Source organism: Urocampus carinirostris, chromosome 9 (assembly GCF_059441175.1).
Source record: "Urocampus carinirostris isolate Australia breed hairy pipefish chromosome 9, RoL_Ucar_1.0, whole genome shotgun sequence".
Taxonomy (NCBI): Eukaryota; Metazoa; Chordata; class Actinopteri; order Syngnathiformes; family Syngnathidae; genus Urocampus; species Urocampus carinirostris.
In genome coordinates, this window is record NC_142357.1 from 12,808,077 (window position 1) to 12,826,336 (window position 18,260).

Genomic DNA, 18,260 nt, shown 5'->3' on the forward strand with positions numbered 1-18,260 from the left:
CGTAGTGATACCTCAAAATATATCTTTTTATTTTCCTCTTTTCATGCAGAAGTGGAGCAGACACAGAACCGGTCCCCTGTGAGGGAATGCATTAGCGGACGCCCTTTCGCTAGGCGTAAACTACAGCTACACTTTGCAATCCATCATGGAGATAGCAATCTCAGCCCGTCCCCGCTCACTACGCAAACACACGAGCGCACGTACTCATACGCTCATATCCCAACAGAAAAACACACCTTGGTTTCTGCATCAACGAATTCAGCATCTGGGAAATGCAGAGTAAGTGACACGATTATCCAAAAGGAGACGTCGCAGCTCTATTTCATTACCGCTCTACATGAAAGTCTATCATAGAAGCTGCTCCTTGGGGTTTCGGGACGGACTTTGCAAGAGATAAAGGCATTCAATACTGAAAGTCATGTTCACGAAAATGGAAGCAAACACATTACATTGCACTTTTGGTTTCTGCAGTGAAAGTAGAAGCTTTACAGTCAGCTTATGAACTTCTGTAAGTCCACGCAGTCTACTTGGAAGGATGTAATAGCCTGGGTAGCTGCTGATGGCTAATTTGCAAAACTGAATGAGTTTGATCTAAGTAGGGAATATTGATGACAGTTTCGGCTCTTTTTAGAAAACCGGCTCTTTTGGCACGCCTTCCAAATGGCACTTCAGATTGTTTTTGTTGTTTTAATCCATGTATTGAGGATGATTATGTAACATTATGCACAAAATGACTTTTAAAAAGGGGAAACATAAAGCAGAGAAAAGAGAAAAAAAGACCAAAAAAATACAAGAAGAATTTTTTTTTTAGAAAAAGGAAAATAGAGGCAATGAAAGTACAAAAAGGAAAAGTAACCAGCAAAGAAAAAGATTAATAAAATAAGAACGAAAAGAAACAGAAAAAAATAAAAAGAAGAGAAAAATCAAGAAAAACAACCAAAAAAATACTAAAAGCTAGAACAAAGAAAGAGAATATGAACAAATAAAAGTAAAAGGAAAAAATGGCGAAAACAAGAAGAAAAAAAAACAAAGAAAAAAAAAAACAATCAGGTAAAAAAGAACAAAAAAAAGAAAAAATGCAGGTTTTGGGTGTCCCTTTATCTGGAATATCACCAATAATAAATTTGTATTATGCACAAAATCAATAAAAATATTACAAGAATAAATAATTCTACTAAATTATGATATAGTTTATTTTCTTACTCTACAGTGAACTTAGAATTTACTTTAACTTTAAAACTTCTCATACTAAACAACTTTAAAGTCGAACAACTAGGAATCCCTAAAAATCAAAATGTAACTAAAGAGATGACTTTTCAGTGCAATGACAAATTAGGTATGAAAAACAAAAATAAACTCTTAGATAAAAAAAATAAGATCGTTTGAAGCACATTGTCAAATGCTTTGGGAGGTCTTCATTGACTTGAGAAGCGCTATATAAATGCAGACCATTTACCATTATCCCTGAAAAACACAGGAAACATGAATACGAATATTTATCCAACAAAAAAAAAACCTTTTCGAACCTTTTATATACTCAAGAAATCTAAAGTCCACACCACAAAATCCATGGAAATCTTGCATATTGACCAATCACAAGAGAAAAGAAGCATCTCGAAGGGAACCGGATTATGATTGGTGGGGAGATGGCTCCCGTCAATCATTTCAAAGAGCTGTTTTGTTCACGAATGACACATTGCCAATCGTGTGGCACCCTGTGTTATTTTGATTTATTTAGAAACTTAATGATTAGCAATGACTAAAAAATTCCACACACATTGTTATTGAACATGCATTCATTATTGGTTCGCCTATGTAGGTTTCTTTTTTTTTTGTATCACTGTACCTTTAAAGGACTCACAAAGTGTATGATTTAAAAGAGAGTCTGGAAAAAAGCCACGAGGAAGGAAAGAAAATGATGCAACCAACCTGTGTGCTTAATAAAAAGTTGCCCAGACGAAGCTGGAAGGGATGCATCTCAGTTATTACTGGGGGGCAACAATCGGCGTCAACATAGTTGAGCTACAATCCATTTTTGCTCTTTGCATATGTTAAGTCTATTACCTTACACCTCTGAATAAAACACACATAGGAGAGACAAGCGACATTAATGTTTGCTCATGAGGAGATGTTTCACAGTCAACGCCTGATTCACATCCGAGCAAAATTGCAATAGCTCCCCTATTTTCTTACAAGCAATTGAGTCACAGAATTGATGAGAATTTAACATAGCAAGAGGACGCCATCGTAAAACAAAAAACATCAAACAGACCGGAGAAAAATAGGCGAGTGGTGCACCAGGAGATACAACTCTTTGAAGCGAGGGAAACATTTTATTTAACTGTAGGAACCCTATATAACTAAGGCAATTCCAAATCAAATTCTATTCTAACATTGTGGTGGATCAATAATTAATCTATTTACAATGATCCCATCAGTTAAATAGCCACAGCATGCTACGGTGTATCTAATGAAACTCATTTATTTATGGATATGCAGATCTCCTGTAAAACTCTGGGATATAGATTATTTGCTATGAAATCATTTTGATCCTTTAAATGGACACTGTGTAATACTTGACCCTAGATGTCTCTGTTTTGTGTCTAGCACCCAAGGACGATTGCACAAGGAAGAATGAGCAAATAATATCTGCCAGCGGAACAAAACATGTTTACTATGTTCTATCTTTTTAAAGTAAAACAAGAAAATAAAAAATAAAATAAGAAAAATTATGTGCAGGATTTTCGACTTTATTATAACCCACAAACAAAGGTGAAAATGTTTTTCTTTTGTGATCTAAGTATGTATGTATATCAGTTTTTTGTTGTTGTTCTTTAGTGCGTCTGTGCACCCAAAGAAATTAGGTATGACCACCATCTTTCACAGGAAGTCAGGTATGTGACCCTAAATGTGAAAAATGCTAAAATAGCGGTCTTAAAACTTTTGATTTTGTTGACCCTAGAAAGACATTAACTCTCCCACTCCAGTGTGTCTGTCCACCCAAGAAAAGAGGGAAATAGTTTAGATTCAAGCATAATTTTTCACAGGCATAGCGGTAGGTTACGCTAGATGTGAAACCTGCTTATAAAAGCTGACTCCGCAATTGTTATGAATTTATTTAGCATTTTCTAAGATACACATTCCATTTTCCTAGGATCAAAATGACAATGACACCATCTTTTACTGGTAATAGGTTTCGCCAGATGTGAAAACTGCTCGAAAATCTAACTTCTCATTTTTGGTTTTGCTGACTCAGCAGTTTTCCTAGAAAGACTTTCTACTCTCCCAGGCCAGAACAATTTGGACCAGGATCCCAATTTTTCACAGGCAATCAGGTGGGTCACTCGAGAAGTGAAAATACTAACCCCCCCACTCCCAAAAGAAATTAGAATCAACACTTTTTGTTATGCTGAATCCGCATTTTTTCAAAAAGACATTCCACTCTCCCAGTTCACAATTACATTAAATATCAACCAAATCTTGAACAGGCATACAGGGGGGGTTACCCCGATGTGAAAACTGCCCCAAAAAGTTGACATGGCCTTTTTGGTTCAGCTGACTCAGCAGCTTTTTTAGAAATACATGCTACTTGCTCAGAACGCGTTTCACATCTCAAAGCGGGTGATACTCTAATGCCACACAGTCCAATCTTAAAACAATTAAACCAAACATAAATAGTTATTAAATATACTATGCTACCTCATGAGGAGATACTTAGTACTTAAAAGAATACACAATAGTAATTGTCTGCCACCTATAGATATGGATGATTATTACAGTTACTTTGCTGATTGTTGTAAGAAAGCACAGATACTGAACAATGGCATGCAAGATAAAATTGGGAAATTTCCTGTGGCACACGAGAAAAGGTCTCACGGCACTCTAGTTCAGTTGAAAAACACTGCTCTATGTCAATGGGGATCTTTTATCCAAAGCGTTAAAACTTTTGATTTGCCCCCAAATCTTAGACGTGGTTACATCTCGCAGATATAGATTTCTCTTTAAATTTCCACTGCAGTCTCCTGGGTCACCCATGTGAAACTCAACTTCACCCTGAAGCGAAGGGATGAGTGAACGACGCCACCTTTTGTTCGCATTCCTATTGCAGGCGCTCTGAGCCGAACAGGGAAACGTGTAGGATGAGAAGGAAGCAGGTACATAGATCACCTTGGTCTCCCCAGGCCTGAGCACAAACATGGACTTGTCCTCCATAGAAGAAACGGCTGTGTGTTTGTTTGAAGTAACACACCAGCGAGAAGGTTGTGCTTTGTTTTGTCCTCCCCGGGAGATGTTCAGCTTTGCTGAAGAGTGTGCTCGCATCGCCGACCGCAACACCAGCTACAAAACACAAATAGATCTTGGAATTGGTTTGATACAAGTCAAACTGTGAAGTCCTAACTTGAAACCCTTATCCAGGTTGGAAAACACTCATTTAATGCTAACTGTGGTTTGCAATCCTGCTTTTAAATTAAAGGTGAGGTTCGTGTCTGGTGAGGCAAAGTCAGAAATAGTGAACCTACAACTTATTCATCACCTGATTGGAAGAGAAACAAAGCAATATATAAACTGTAGCATTGAAAAAATATTATTGTCTAACCTTGACTTATAAATTAAGTATATGTGTTGCTTCTTTGGAATAAAAGCATTGATGGATGGGTAATCCTCCATTATGAAAAAAAGTCCTTGTAACGAGAAAAAAATAATCCTGGATGGCTTGAGTTGCTGTTGGTTGCTAATACTCTCACTAATTCTATTGTTTGGGCCTAAGATTTGCGCCTAATTAGAATCCTCGGTCTCACTATCGCCCTCTGCCAGGAGGCAAGAGGATAGCGTGCCTCATTCTGTATCTGCATACATTTAGCACAGTAATGTTACATAATGATTGTATTAATAATGTTTATAATGAAATGTAAAAATTAAGTAATTTTGCCAAAGACAATCCCAAATTTGAGAATGTTAATAAGAAAGGCAAAAACCATTTAATATGTTTTGTGTTTTTTATTTCCTTGATAACATTTATTCTTTTGCTGATATCGGACAAATGAAGAGGACATTTTATAGGATAATTATATTGTTATTTTCCACTGTAACCAGCTCAGTAGCCTAGATGGTAAGGCGCCCGCTTTGAGACTGGGAGGTTCGGGTTCGCGCCCCGGCCGAGTCATTCCTAAGACTTAAAAAGTGGTCGGCGGCGCCCTCTCTTGGCTGCGGCTGCATCGGGTCAGATGCAATCGACATTTCGTTCTGTGTACATTGTTACACAGAATGACAATACAAGGAAATTATTATTATTATTATTATTATTATTGTTTTGACTATTAAAATGCATGTCGCATCGGCCAATCGTGTTGCTATTCTTTGAAGGCTGATCTGTTTGCTGTAACCTTGGAGATTTAATAAAAAGTAAGACGGCATTTAAATGGGAAAAGGAATTCTCTCATCTGAAGTCTAATTGTTTTTCTTGCATGTTCAAAATCCATTGATGTCTTCTCTTCTTTTTTTATCATCTATTAAATTTTAAACTTAACAACATGTGAGTCACTGCTTGATACCATTTCATCCAGCCATGTTAATAGTTTGATACTAATTCAAAGGGGGATAATATTAGATGCATGCCCTGCATAATAAACAGTCAACATTTGTGCCAATTTTATATTAAACATAGAACTTTCATTATTAAGGCAAGGCTCCAGTGGCGGGTGCTTGCAGAATTTTTTTTTTTTTTTTACTCTATGCTTCTTAGGCCAAAGTCAAGGCCCGCGGGCCATATCATGCCCGCATGAAGGTTTTCAACAGCCCCTGAAATGATCTTGATTCACTATTGTAGCATACACCAAAGAACGTGTAGCATATTTTCCGGAATACAAACCGTCATTTTAAAAAAATTCAACATTTGATAATTTCCATGGCCAAATTTTACCTTATTGGCCCCCTGTCCGTTTCACTTGGATACCTCTGCTCAATGCCCCCTGGGAAGATATCCGGGTTGACTCAGGCCCTGTTAATTAGCATTTAGCAATTAGCATGTTCTTATTTGCCAGTGTTAATATGTCATTCCATAACATTGGGGCCCGAATGGAGAACGCTCTCGAAGCCGCGGTTCTCTTCTTGGCTAGTAGTCTAGTAGACCGGCATTTTCAGAGCGAAGGCTCCAGACGGGAACATAGGGGAAAATTAAATCTGAAAGATATGAGGGAGCAAGTCCATGCATGATTTTGTATAATACCAAAAGAACATTAAAATCACATGTTAAGCTAACAGGGGGCCAATTCAGGTAAGCTAAAACCGGGTAATGTGATCTAACTTTCTTGTCTGAGTTAAAAGCCTTGCTGCAGCATTTTGTACCAGTTGCAGGGTCTTGATTTTGGACTTCGGGAGACTGCTTTTATTGAAAAACTGCACCAAGCTTTGAAAGTAATTTAAAGCTGTAAATGTATCTTTAGGCTAAACATAAAACCCTTCTTTGAAACATTCGTATTGTACCCTGTGCCTTTTGAACATCAATTTATCTTTTTATAATCCCTAACTGTGTATAAAGGACACGGCAACATTTTCGTACGTGCGTCATGACTTGTTATGTCTTGTGCTGGGTCAATGTCAGACACAATTTTGCAGTTGTCATGGTTACATGGATCACAAGACAGCTGATGGCCTCCCCGATTCAGAGTCTGGTGCATAAAGCGACAGAGCAGACAAGCAGCTTTGTGAAGCTGTCGTTTGCTCAAAAATGCAATGAAAAGCATTAAAACAATCGTGAAAAGTGGCCACTTAATCCCAATGAAATTGAAAGAAAAATTGGCACTTCGAAACATTGTGGTTACCAACACTGACAGATTTGAATTGGTAGCTAGCCAGGTAGGTAGATAGGTAGGCAGGTATGTAGGTCGGTAGGTCGGATGGTTTGGAGGTGCGGGTGGGTGATTTGGTTTTCCGGTGGCCAGGTAGGCTTTTGTTGGTTGTTTGAGTGGTTGGTTGGTTGGTTATGTTTCGTTTGGTATGTAGGAAGACACAATCAGACAGTAGGTAGGAATTTCTGCTATAGGTAAAATGAAAGATTAGTCATTAACATTGATTTTATATTTTGTATTATTAGCTGGCCATGCAATCAGCCTTGGATCACCCAATCATTGCTTGAAAGAGTTTTTTGGACTGAGATAGATTTTAATAATAAGGCATATTTTAGTTTTAGAAATGGGAATTTTGGCTCTTATTTGGGAACCGTCTCTTTCTGCTCAACTCACTAAAAAGAGCTTGCTCCTAAACGGCTCCTCTTCTTTGATAAATATATTAGCTTTTATTACAATTTCATGATTTGTGATTGTTACTTCAGCTTTTTTTAAAAACCGTCTCTTTTGACTCAACTCATTATAAAGAACTTTTTCAGCTCCTAAACTTCTCTATAGATTTTTTGTGTCGCTTTATTTGATACATTAGCAATTATTATGTAACAATATGAGTTCATAATTAATCAAAGAATTCTATTGTACCATTTAAAAAAATTAATGTGTATTTTGTCATTCTACACTGAACTTCTATCTAATTGAGCAACTTTAAAGTCAAGCAACACAGAATGTCTGAAAAACACATTCCATCCATCCATCCATTATCTGCACCCCTTATCCTCAGTTGGGTCGCGGGGGTGCTGGAGCCCATCCCAGCTATCTTCGGGCAGTGGACAGGGGACACCCTGAACTGGTTGCCAGCCAGTCGCAGGGCACACAGGGACAGACAAAACTCGCTCATTCACACCTAGGGACAATTTTGACCGGGAAATTAACCTGACATGCATGTTTTTGGTAATGTGGGAGGAAACCGGAGTGCCCGGAGGAAACCCACGCAAGCACGGGAAGAACATGCAAACTCCACACAGGAAGGCTGGTAGCTGGTTTTGAACCCATGACCTCAGAACTGTGCCGCACACGCGCTAACCACTGCACTGCCGTGTTGCCCTGAAAAACACAAGACACAACAAAATGTAAATTAAAAACATTAACTTTTCAGCACAACAACAAATAAACTGTTAAATACAAGAACAAACGCTACACTTGCTATGTAAAAAAAGGAAATATGAATGAAAATATTTACAGAGCTACAAAAGAGGATACAATACACTTTTTTTTTTCTTTTCATATACTCAACAAATTTAACGAATGCAGCACAGAGTCCATGAAAAAAATGCAGATTGTCCAATCACATGAGGAGGAAAAGCATTTCGGAGAGAAAGCTGCTTTTGATTGGTGGGGAACCAACGTCCGTGGTTTACTTCATGGAGCTGTTATGTTTACAAACGACTCTTCGCTATATAATATGTAACAGCTTGAATTCCAAATGGGAGGTTTGAGGAAAAGAGAAAACATGTGATATAGGCGCTAAGGGGTGGCTCCCTCCCTTGGATTCCAGTATTGTTTGATCTATTAAAATCTTGGTGCCCCTGCTGACAAGTTTAGAATAATAAATCTGACTCCAAGAAGGAAGGTACCTTGAAATCGAAAATAATTGTTAAGGGGACATCCCACAGGAGCTTGCTAGTGCTGTTATCAATATATGTTTTTAAGAAGTGGGAGACTACGCACGAGAGAATTTTTCTTTAATTTGGTTAATATTTAAATATCCTTCCAACTCACTTCAGCTGAGTCAATTAAGGCTTTTTTGTCTCCAGCCAGCGCGTCAGATTTCCTTCCCAAGGGCATCTGACCAACCTTTGCCATGCCTCACTTTACAGTACAGAAGCATTAACCTTGCTTGAAATCCAAACTTCTAACGTAGCTGTAAACATTGCCCATTTTTCTAGCACAGAACTCAACCCAATTTATTTCCAAATAATATTATTTTATGTAGGCCTCCACATGAGTAGTCTAAGCATGGCTTTTCTATTTTCTAGAATATGTGTCAAAATGAACTATTCTGTCTTTTTTTTTTAATCAAATTTATTTTAAATGTCAATGTTGGATAAGGATCTCATTGGTGGTGCAATTACAGGCCACGTTGATGATCATCCCTCTAAACATGGCCGCCCCTGGAGAAGGATAAGAACAGCCAATTCTTGCTAATCAAAGAGACATTGTGTCTTAATTAGCCCCTCCTTGTGGTACAAAAGCATTCATCAATTAAAAAATATATTGAATTGAATCTTAAGAAAAAAATACATGAAATATGTATACTCCCCGCTACCCTACTGTGGATAAGCGGTGCAAATAATGGATGGATGGATATTGAATACTCATGGGTAGAGACATTTTCATTTATTTTACATTATATGAGACTTTCCGAGAGGGATTTTATATGATTGTCCACAGGTACCTCCAAAAACCAAAATCTCTTGAAAGGCTTGGCAAATAAATTAGAAGCGAAATCTAGGGTTTTTTTCCCTTTGAGTCTGCGAAGTTTAAACTCTTCCTTGTGCTTTTTAGCACCCGTTTTCGGTTGCACGACACAATACAGTGACATCTAGCATTACACAGTGTCTCTTAAACTAATACAAAAGCTGTTGGCTCATACAATATGTTATTACTTAAAAATGCTTTAGGTTGGATTCAATTATCTCCATGTTTTTATCATCTTAATCCTGGCATAAAAAAAATCTGACATTGTTTTGAAACCATCACAAAATTGTCCAGAAACCCTGCACCGGAGCCAAAACCCCTGTTATAAATACTGACTTAAAACCAAAAACTGTCTTGAAACTTTTCTACACCGAATAGGAAACGCACCCTAATTTCAGTAAAGCATTGTTATGCTGAAAACGCCGTGCTATTTGGCAGTGTTTCCATTTTTTGGACTCATAGAACAACCTCGGAGTGTAGTGTCTTAATGACGCTTGCCTGGTTTTCATTTCCCCTGTCACACGTGCCTCAAAGAAAAGGAACCACAGGTGCCCTTTCATGTAATCCATTTCCTTGTATTAGCATACATGCATAATTCATGACATCATGGCGTTCCCCCGGCCCGCCGTCCGACGAGGCACGGCGCTATTATTAGTATGCCGGACCCCGCCGGCACCGCCGGTCCGTTCTTCTCAGCCTAAATTACACAAGACTGAAAGGGCCGGGGTGTCCTCTCCATTCTCTCGACGCCCGTATCCGTCTGTTTTATTCCAGACGAGCTCGCAGCAGGCGGCGGGCTAATCCCAGTTGATTTAGTGGGTAAAGGGAGTGACGCAGAGCTGTGGGATTGACTGTCAATCTCAGGCCTGCCAACATTTAGATCCTCAGACGTGACATGCCGTTGTTAGTAAACACTGCACGCGTGGCCGTGGTTTTTTTTCTAGTCACAAAACAAAAAATCCTTAAAGAGTTTACTTTTTCACAGTTAAAAAGGGGACTCAAGTACAGAATATTCATTAAAAAGTCATATTCATCTTTATCAATACTGCACCCGTGTCAAACCCGTGTCCCGCCACATCATATTGTGAGGTCTGCCAAAAAATGCTGAGAGAAATATTGGCCAAACAATGACTTACAGTTTTAAATTCGTACACTGGATGTCACCAGTGCCATGCGCTACTTGCAAAGCACCCACTCTAGTTGTATTTGCTGACTACTATTAAGCATTCTAAGAACATTGAGGAAACCAACCCCAATATTATTTTACTTAAAAATAAAAGTCACCAATGGGCAATTGGAAAAATACAAAATTAGAAAAAATAACACCTGGGTGTCTAGTTCATGTAACTACTATTTAAAACTATATTGTTCTTATTTTTCAAATTAAGTTTTTTTTTTACACTGCCATATTACGGAGGAAACAAACAGAAAATAATCAGATTTGCTCTGAAGGCATGGGTTAGCCACAAATAGAAAATATAGCCCGCCCAAAATATTGTTTTGCAAAAAATAATAAAATAGAGCAGTGTTTTTCAACTAATTTTGAACCAAGGTACACTTTTATTTATAAAAAATGTTTCAAGGCACACCGTTCGTCGAAAATGTTTGAAAATGAAGTTATGTCCAATATTTCACTGTACTAACTCATAAGCAAATAATTAGTAAATTAAAAGAAGAAAACAATACTTAAAATGAAAAAGAATGATGTGCTTTATCTATATTTTTATTTTTTTACAGTGCAATCTTTAACCGCTTTGTTAAACGAATTAAGTAATAAAATGTACTGTGCTACCTCAAGAGCAGATAATTAGTATATAAAAAGTATATAAAAATCTACTGGATGACTATTACAGTTCCTTGTTTGAAGATGGCAAAAATACTGAATAATGGTCTGATTTTTTTGAAAGATAAAATTGGGCAAATTCCAGCGGCCCACTAGACAAGATCTCACGGCACACTAGTGTGCCCCGGCACACTGGTTAAATAGAGCACTAAGAACGGGGATAAAGATGGTTTTTCTTCAGTTGATGTCTCTGTCTGCATGGCAGCTGAGTGGCTAGCGCATCCATGGGACAGTTCTGTGGTCATGGGTTCGAATCCAGCTCCCAGCCTTCCTATACAGAGTTTGCATGTTCTCCCCGTGCTTGCATGGGTTTCCTCCGGGCACTCCGGTTTCCTCCCACGTTCCAAAAACATGCATTTCAGGTGAATTGGCCGGTCCAAATTGTCCCTAGGTGTGAATGAGTGAATGAGTTGTTTGTCTCTGTGTGCCCTGCGACTGGCTGGTAACAAGTTCAGGGTGTCCCGTGCCCACTGCCCGAGGATATCGGAGATGGGCTCCACCACCCCCGTGACCCTACTGAGGATGAGCAGTGCAGATAATGGATGGATGGTTGATGTCTCCGTCATTAGACAGGTGGCTAAGGTGGCTTTGTTGCTTGGTCAACTGAGGAATGCTCAGTCCAGCTCCACTGTACACTGAAGGACACTGAGGGAAACTGTGGGAGTCAGATCCATCGACATTTCGTTCTGTATACACGTGTACCAGAATGACAATAAAGTAGATCTGAATCTGAATCTGAATCTGAATGAGACACCTGGACGAGTCCAAAGATGAAGCCACACGGAGAGAGAGTCCAGAGAAAAAACTGAGAAAAAAAGGGAAAACAAATACACAGTAGGCAAGAGGTTTCGTGTATCACAAGCCTGAGGGCAGCAGGTCTGTGAACTTTTTTTGTTTTTTTTCCAGTTTCCTTGTGCAACAATGAAATCCCCGAACACAAAGGGCCTTGTGTTTTGGCACGAAGCCTTGGCTCTTCTTGGAGTTAGGACAGCACGTCTCCCACTGGGTCCCAGACAAAAAGAAAGAAAAAAAACAATCCATTTTACTCTTTATCCTTGCCCAGCGATGGAAGACTCTCTAGAAATTTTGTGGGAGTGATGCAGTGGCTACGCCTGAGTGCCTTATGTCATTTTTTTCCTTTATCCGGAAGATTACGATAACTTTGTGCAATTTGGGCCTAATATCTTGCCAGTGACGTAAAATCAGTGGAGGCACACCCTACACTGTCATCATGGAAATACAAAATGGTTCTCATTTAACTTTACAAATTTTGGATTTACTTTTAAGAAGTAGCTGCATTTTCACATTATATTTATATATTATTAATACAATTGATATGCAACACATTACTGTGATGCAGATGCAGAGTGAGGCCTGCAATTCTTGTGTCTCATGCAGAGGGCGATGGTGAGACTTAGGATTCAGATTTGACGCACACCTCAGCCTGAACAATAAAATTAGTGATACTATTAACAAGCTAACAACAAGTCCAGCTTTCCAAAACTTTTATTTTCGCACAGAGAATCATCTATCCATTGGATACTTTCATTCAGAAGGAGCAGCGCATCTACTTAATTTAGGTTAAAGTTAGACACTAAAATCCTTTTTCTATGATAAAGTTAATATATTTCTTCCTTACATTGCCAATCACATTATGAATAATCCACACCACTGCTACCACCCATCTCAGTGTTTCAACACAAAAATTAAACACTTTGACTTTGTCAAGAGTTGCGTCCTTATTCATGCTTCAATGTTGCAGGCGGTAAAAGGGTTCCGTGAACCGTGAATCATAAATGACGGTAAAGTAGGCATAACATCACGGTACCATAATAAACATTCATCCATCCATTGTCTGTACAGCTTATCCTCAATAGGGTCGCGGGGGTGCTGGAGCCCATCCCAGCTATCCTCGGGCAGTGGGCAGGGGACACCCTGATGGTTGCCGGCCAGACGCAGGGCACACAGAGACAGACTTCACACTCGCTCATTCACACCTAGGGACAACTTAGACCTACCAATTAACCTGACATGCATGTTTTTGGAAATGTGGGAGGAAACTGGAGTGCCCGGAGAAAACGCACGCAAGCACGGGGAGAACATGCAAACTCCACATGGGAAGGCTACAGTAGCTGGACTTGTACCCTTAACCTTCGCAACCGCGCTGCCCCCATAATAAACATGATGTTTTTAAATACAGTAAACCGTTTCAGTGATTAGAAACTATTGCGTATAGTAATGAAGGAAAATCCCCATATGTCCTTCTTATTTTTTTTGTTTATTGGTTCCTATACATCAGTTCGTTTTATTTTTTGTATTTACAGCCACAGTTCAGTTTAAAAGAAAACAAATGGTGGGAATAGGGATATAAGAGCTGCTGTGCGTTGGTCCTCCTATCACCAAAAAAATAGCAAACAAACTGAATGGGAAAACTTGATCTTTGTATATCGGTCATACCCAATGTATCTAAACAGACCAGACGGATAAGTTACATGTTTCAAAAACAGTTATATTATTTTTAGTTTTCTTCAGTACTGTATGCTTTTGTCAAGCACACTATTTTAATATTATGTTTCTGACATAGAACATGTTTGCACAAGAACACATTTTTTACACTACATAATTCTTGGCATTAAGATCCATTCCTTTTACCATGTAAGTGTGATATGAGATGTTTTGGGAGACATTAATGATTGTGGAATTAAAATCATTAATATTGTTCTGTTAACAATTTCTTCATTCGTTTGGCTTTGTCTCATTCATAGAAAATGCAAGGTATCTGAAAATTAATCTAAGTTTCTACATGTTCTTGTAAAATCTTACCAAAACCGATGAGAGAAGGCTCCAATATTGGTAAGAATAAATAAAAAAAATTAGAGTATGAAACAATTCAAGTGGAATCCAAAACATTGCCTTTAAGAAGAAAATAATGATGGAATATGAATACACTAATATAAAAATATAGGCACAAGTACAGTATGTCACAAAAGTGAGTACACCCCTCACATTTCTGCAGGGACTTCATCATAATGTTTTAACGAACAACACTGAAGTATCATCGCTTCGACACAATGAAAGGTAGTCAATGTAGAGCTTATGTAAAATGTAAATTTATTTTTCCCCTCGAAAAAGCTCAAAATATAGCCATTAGTATCTAAATCACTCGTAACTAAAGTGAGTACACCTTTAAGTAAAAGTTCCTAAAATTCAACATTTTGTTTGGCAACCAATATAATCTTCCTGGCCATGGTTTTCACCTGAGCCTCAAAATTTTTATTTAATCAGTGTCTGAAACTCGTGACAAAACGTTACCGGACACCAGGGCAGAAAACGATGATGAAAAATTGCATGCCCAGCCATAAAGTTGCCTGCCCCATTTTTCACAACTTCAAACACAATAAGAAAACTAATCTTAAAAAAAACTATTGTTGCAAAGTATTAAAGATTGATAATCAGAATATATAACAGAACAACACTTTGAAATTAAGTTTATTATAAATCTTCTTATGATATTCATTGCATGTATATGACATCGCTGTTTTCCATCTGCCATCAGTACATACCCGTATTTAGTCATCTTCATGCATGCAATGTTTGCATTGTGTCGTCTGCTACAAGCCACGTGAACTCCTCTTTCTGCGATGCTTTTAATGTACGTTTATGTTTTGTAGCGTCATAAATTTTGTTAGCTTCTTTTGAATATTTCTTCTGGGGCTGAAGTTTTGGCTTGATTCCTAACCACTTATCCATTTTTCTTGTGTTCTCTGTGCGTCTACTTTTGAAAATGATATGCAAATACACGACCTTATAACTCCTGGGAAAGTCCAGAAGTTATTCGATGCAGGCTCCTAATTGGCTGCCTGGTATGCAAATTGCTAAACAAACCAAAATCCTGAAATTTCCAAACCGAACGAAAATTTCTAAATCAAATTAAGGCAAACGTTTGATCTTAAAAACAAAAACAAAAAAACAAACAAAAAGAAACTTTCGGGTTTTTTTTTCTTGAAAAAGTTGTCGGACACTCTCGTTGTGTAAGTTGTAAGCCCGATGTAAAAGATGCACGCCCCGGGTGTCCGGCCAGACGTTATTTCAAACACTGCCGTAATGCTTGTCCATTCCTCCATGACAACAATACTGAGTTGGGGGATACTCAAGATCTTGTGCTTCTCCACCTTCTGCTTGAGGATGCCCCAAAGATGTTCTATTGGATTTAGATCTGGAGACGTGCATGGCCAGTCCATCCCCCTTTAGGGCCCGGTCACACAGCCGTTTGCGTCTGTATCGAGGCTGAATCACGGCCAGAAATTTCTGCTTGTGAAGCGGACGCTATTGGACGCTTTGAGATCGCCATACAGACGAGATACAGCAGTGCTTTACACGCGGTCGGAAATTCACACGCGGTTGGCAGCGCGAAAAAGTTTTGCGCTGCTCAAAACTTTAGGGCCCGGTCACACAGCCTTTCACGGGCGTATCGAGGCTGAATCACGGCCAGAAATTTCTGCCTGTGAAGCAGACGCTGTTGGACGCTTTGAGATCGCCATATAGATGAGATACAGCAGTGCTTTACTCGCGGTCAGAAATTCACACGCGGATGGTCGCGCGAAAAAGTTTTGCGCTGCTCAAAACTTTAGACCACGTGTTAACCGCGGGCGGCACACGTGGTACACACGAAGTAATGACGCGGAAATGACGCGGAACGACGTGCTATAGCCGCGGCCAGGGCGTGGTTACACGTCGGTAGGACGGGAAATTTCAGCGGGTAATCGTGGGTGGAGCACGGTCATAGCATGTTCTGCGCCTGTATCGCGGTGTTATTACGTGAAATAAGCGTGTTACGCGTGTGACGGTCAAGCGCCTTTCTCCGCGTATATACAGCGCGATTCGCCGAGCACACGTCAGTTGTGCTCCAGACGTCAAGGGGTGAACATGGATCACCGTCACCGTAGTGACCTCGTCTTAATCCATTTTTATTTTATGACATTTATTTTAATTTCATAACAAGATAATAAAAAAAAATGAAAAACTATTACAATAATAACATATTGGCTTCTTCGGTGCCATAGCTTGAAATCTTGATCTTCACGGGACTGTGTCTTGAGCGGTTATGATTTTTACAGCCCGGTGTTATGGCGAGAAATGCATCCTTGCCGAGATTTGCATCCCCTCGCTACTACAACCACTTTTACCTCGTTTTATCTCACTTTTATATCACTTTTAGGGAATGTAATGGCGAACATATAACCAAATCCACTTCGTCTTGCATTTGTTGGGAATGTAATACAACATAAACCATTCCGTCTTTGTTTTTTTTTGTGAACGTAATCGAACGGTAATGCACACCGTATATAAATCACTTTTGAGAACTGTTATGCACTCTACCGTAAAGCTTATTATGCAGAAATAAGCTTTATGGTAGAGTGCATAACAGTTTCAATACGAGCGATTTGAATAGAAAAAGGCAAAATAAACATGTTACCTGCTCAAAAGTGATTTGTATACGGCGTGCATTACCGTTCGATTACATTCACAACAAATACAAAGACGGAATGGTTTAAGTTGTATTACATTCCCAACAAATGCAAGACGAAGCTGTTTTGGTTATATGTTTGCCATTAAATTCCCTAAAAGTGATATAAAAGTGAGATAAAACCAGGTCAAAGTGGTTGTAGTAGCGAGGGGATGCAAATCTCGGCAAGGATGCATTTCTCGCCATAACGCCGGCTCGGCAGCTTTTATACCCGTGGTCCACACGAGAAAATGACGCGGAAATGACGCGATTAGGAAGCGGAACAGTCGCCGGCGTCTGTTTTGCGGGCATACCACCGATGAACAGCAGGTTGGCCAATTTTGCGCATTTTCCATCGCGGGCAACCACGGGCAAAAAAACCCAAAATTTCACCCGCGATACAGACGCAAATCGCTGTGTGACCGGGCCCTTACCTAACTTGCGTGCTTCTAGAGCCAACAACCTTTTTTTTTTAGCGCTACGTGAAAATGCATAAAAAGCAACTTTAGAAAGGCCTTGGTCATCTTAGAAGTGTACTTGGGGTTATTGTCAAGCTGGGAACGCTGGCCTGCGAACCAGTTTCTGGAGGGAGGGGATCATTCTCTGCTCCATTATTTCACAGTAGATCCTTGAGTGTGTGTTTCCCTTAATGAAATGCCACTCCCGAATTACAGTTTCACTCATGCAGCCCCAAACCATGAAATTCCCAACACCATGCTTGACTTTAGACGCAACATAAACATGTTTGTGCTCCTCATCTAGTTGCCGCCCCACATGCTTCACACCATCTGAGCCAAATTAATTATTTTTTGTCTCATTAGACCAGAGGATATCTTTCCAGTAAGTCATGGCCTTGGTTTACATACTTCTTTTTATTGTGTCAAAGCGATGTTTCTTCAGTGATGTTTTATTGAACATTACGAAAAAATGTGAGGGGTGTGTTCACTTTTGTGACATACAATAGGTATTTTAGCACTATTTTGTAGCCACGTATGCACTCAAGAGTTTTCATAGTTTAGCCTTGAACAGTAGTGTGAAGACAGAAAGCTGCTCGAAAAAGAATGCTTCCATTATTTCAGTAGGCAGTACAGCACCAGGGTTTGATGGTTCACAGCTAAGCGAGGGAAGTTGCAACACATGGCAAAGGACACGTTTTGAAGTAGCTTGATTTATTTTTTACCCTTTTAAGGCTACAACTCATTTCATTTCTTGGGGTGGATCAAAACACTTGATCAACAATTGTCTGTATTGTGTTTACAGTATATCAGAAGACTTAGGCTCAATCCCATTAGTAACCCTTCCCCTCTATTAGTCTCTTTGCTCCAGGTAAGTTCTTTCACAATAGGGTAGGAGAGACTGAATCTTCTTTAAAGAATAGAGTAAGGTGGAATTGAGGTACACAAGCCCCTTTTCACAACCATTGAGCGTCCTAGCGTCTCCTCAGCCACACACCTTTACCGTGTTACTAAGTAATCGTGGAAGGGAATCAACCAATTATATGCGTTTATGTTGTGTTGAGTTGCAGAGGGCGCTGCAAGACAAGGTTTAACATAAAGGCGCATTAGGGGTGGTTGTGGCAGTTGAAGAA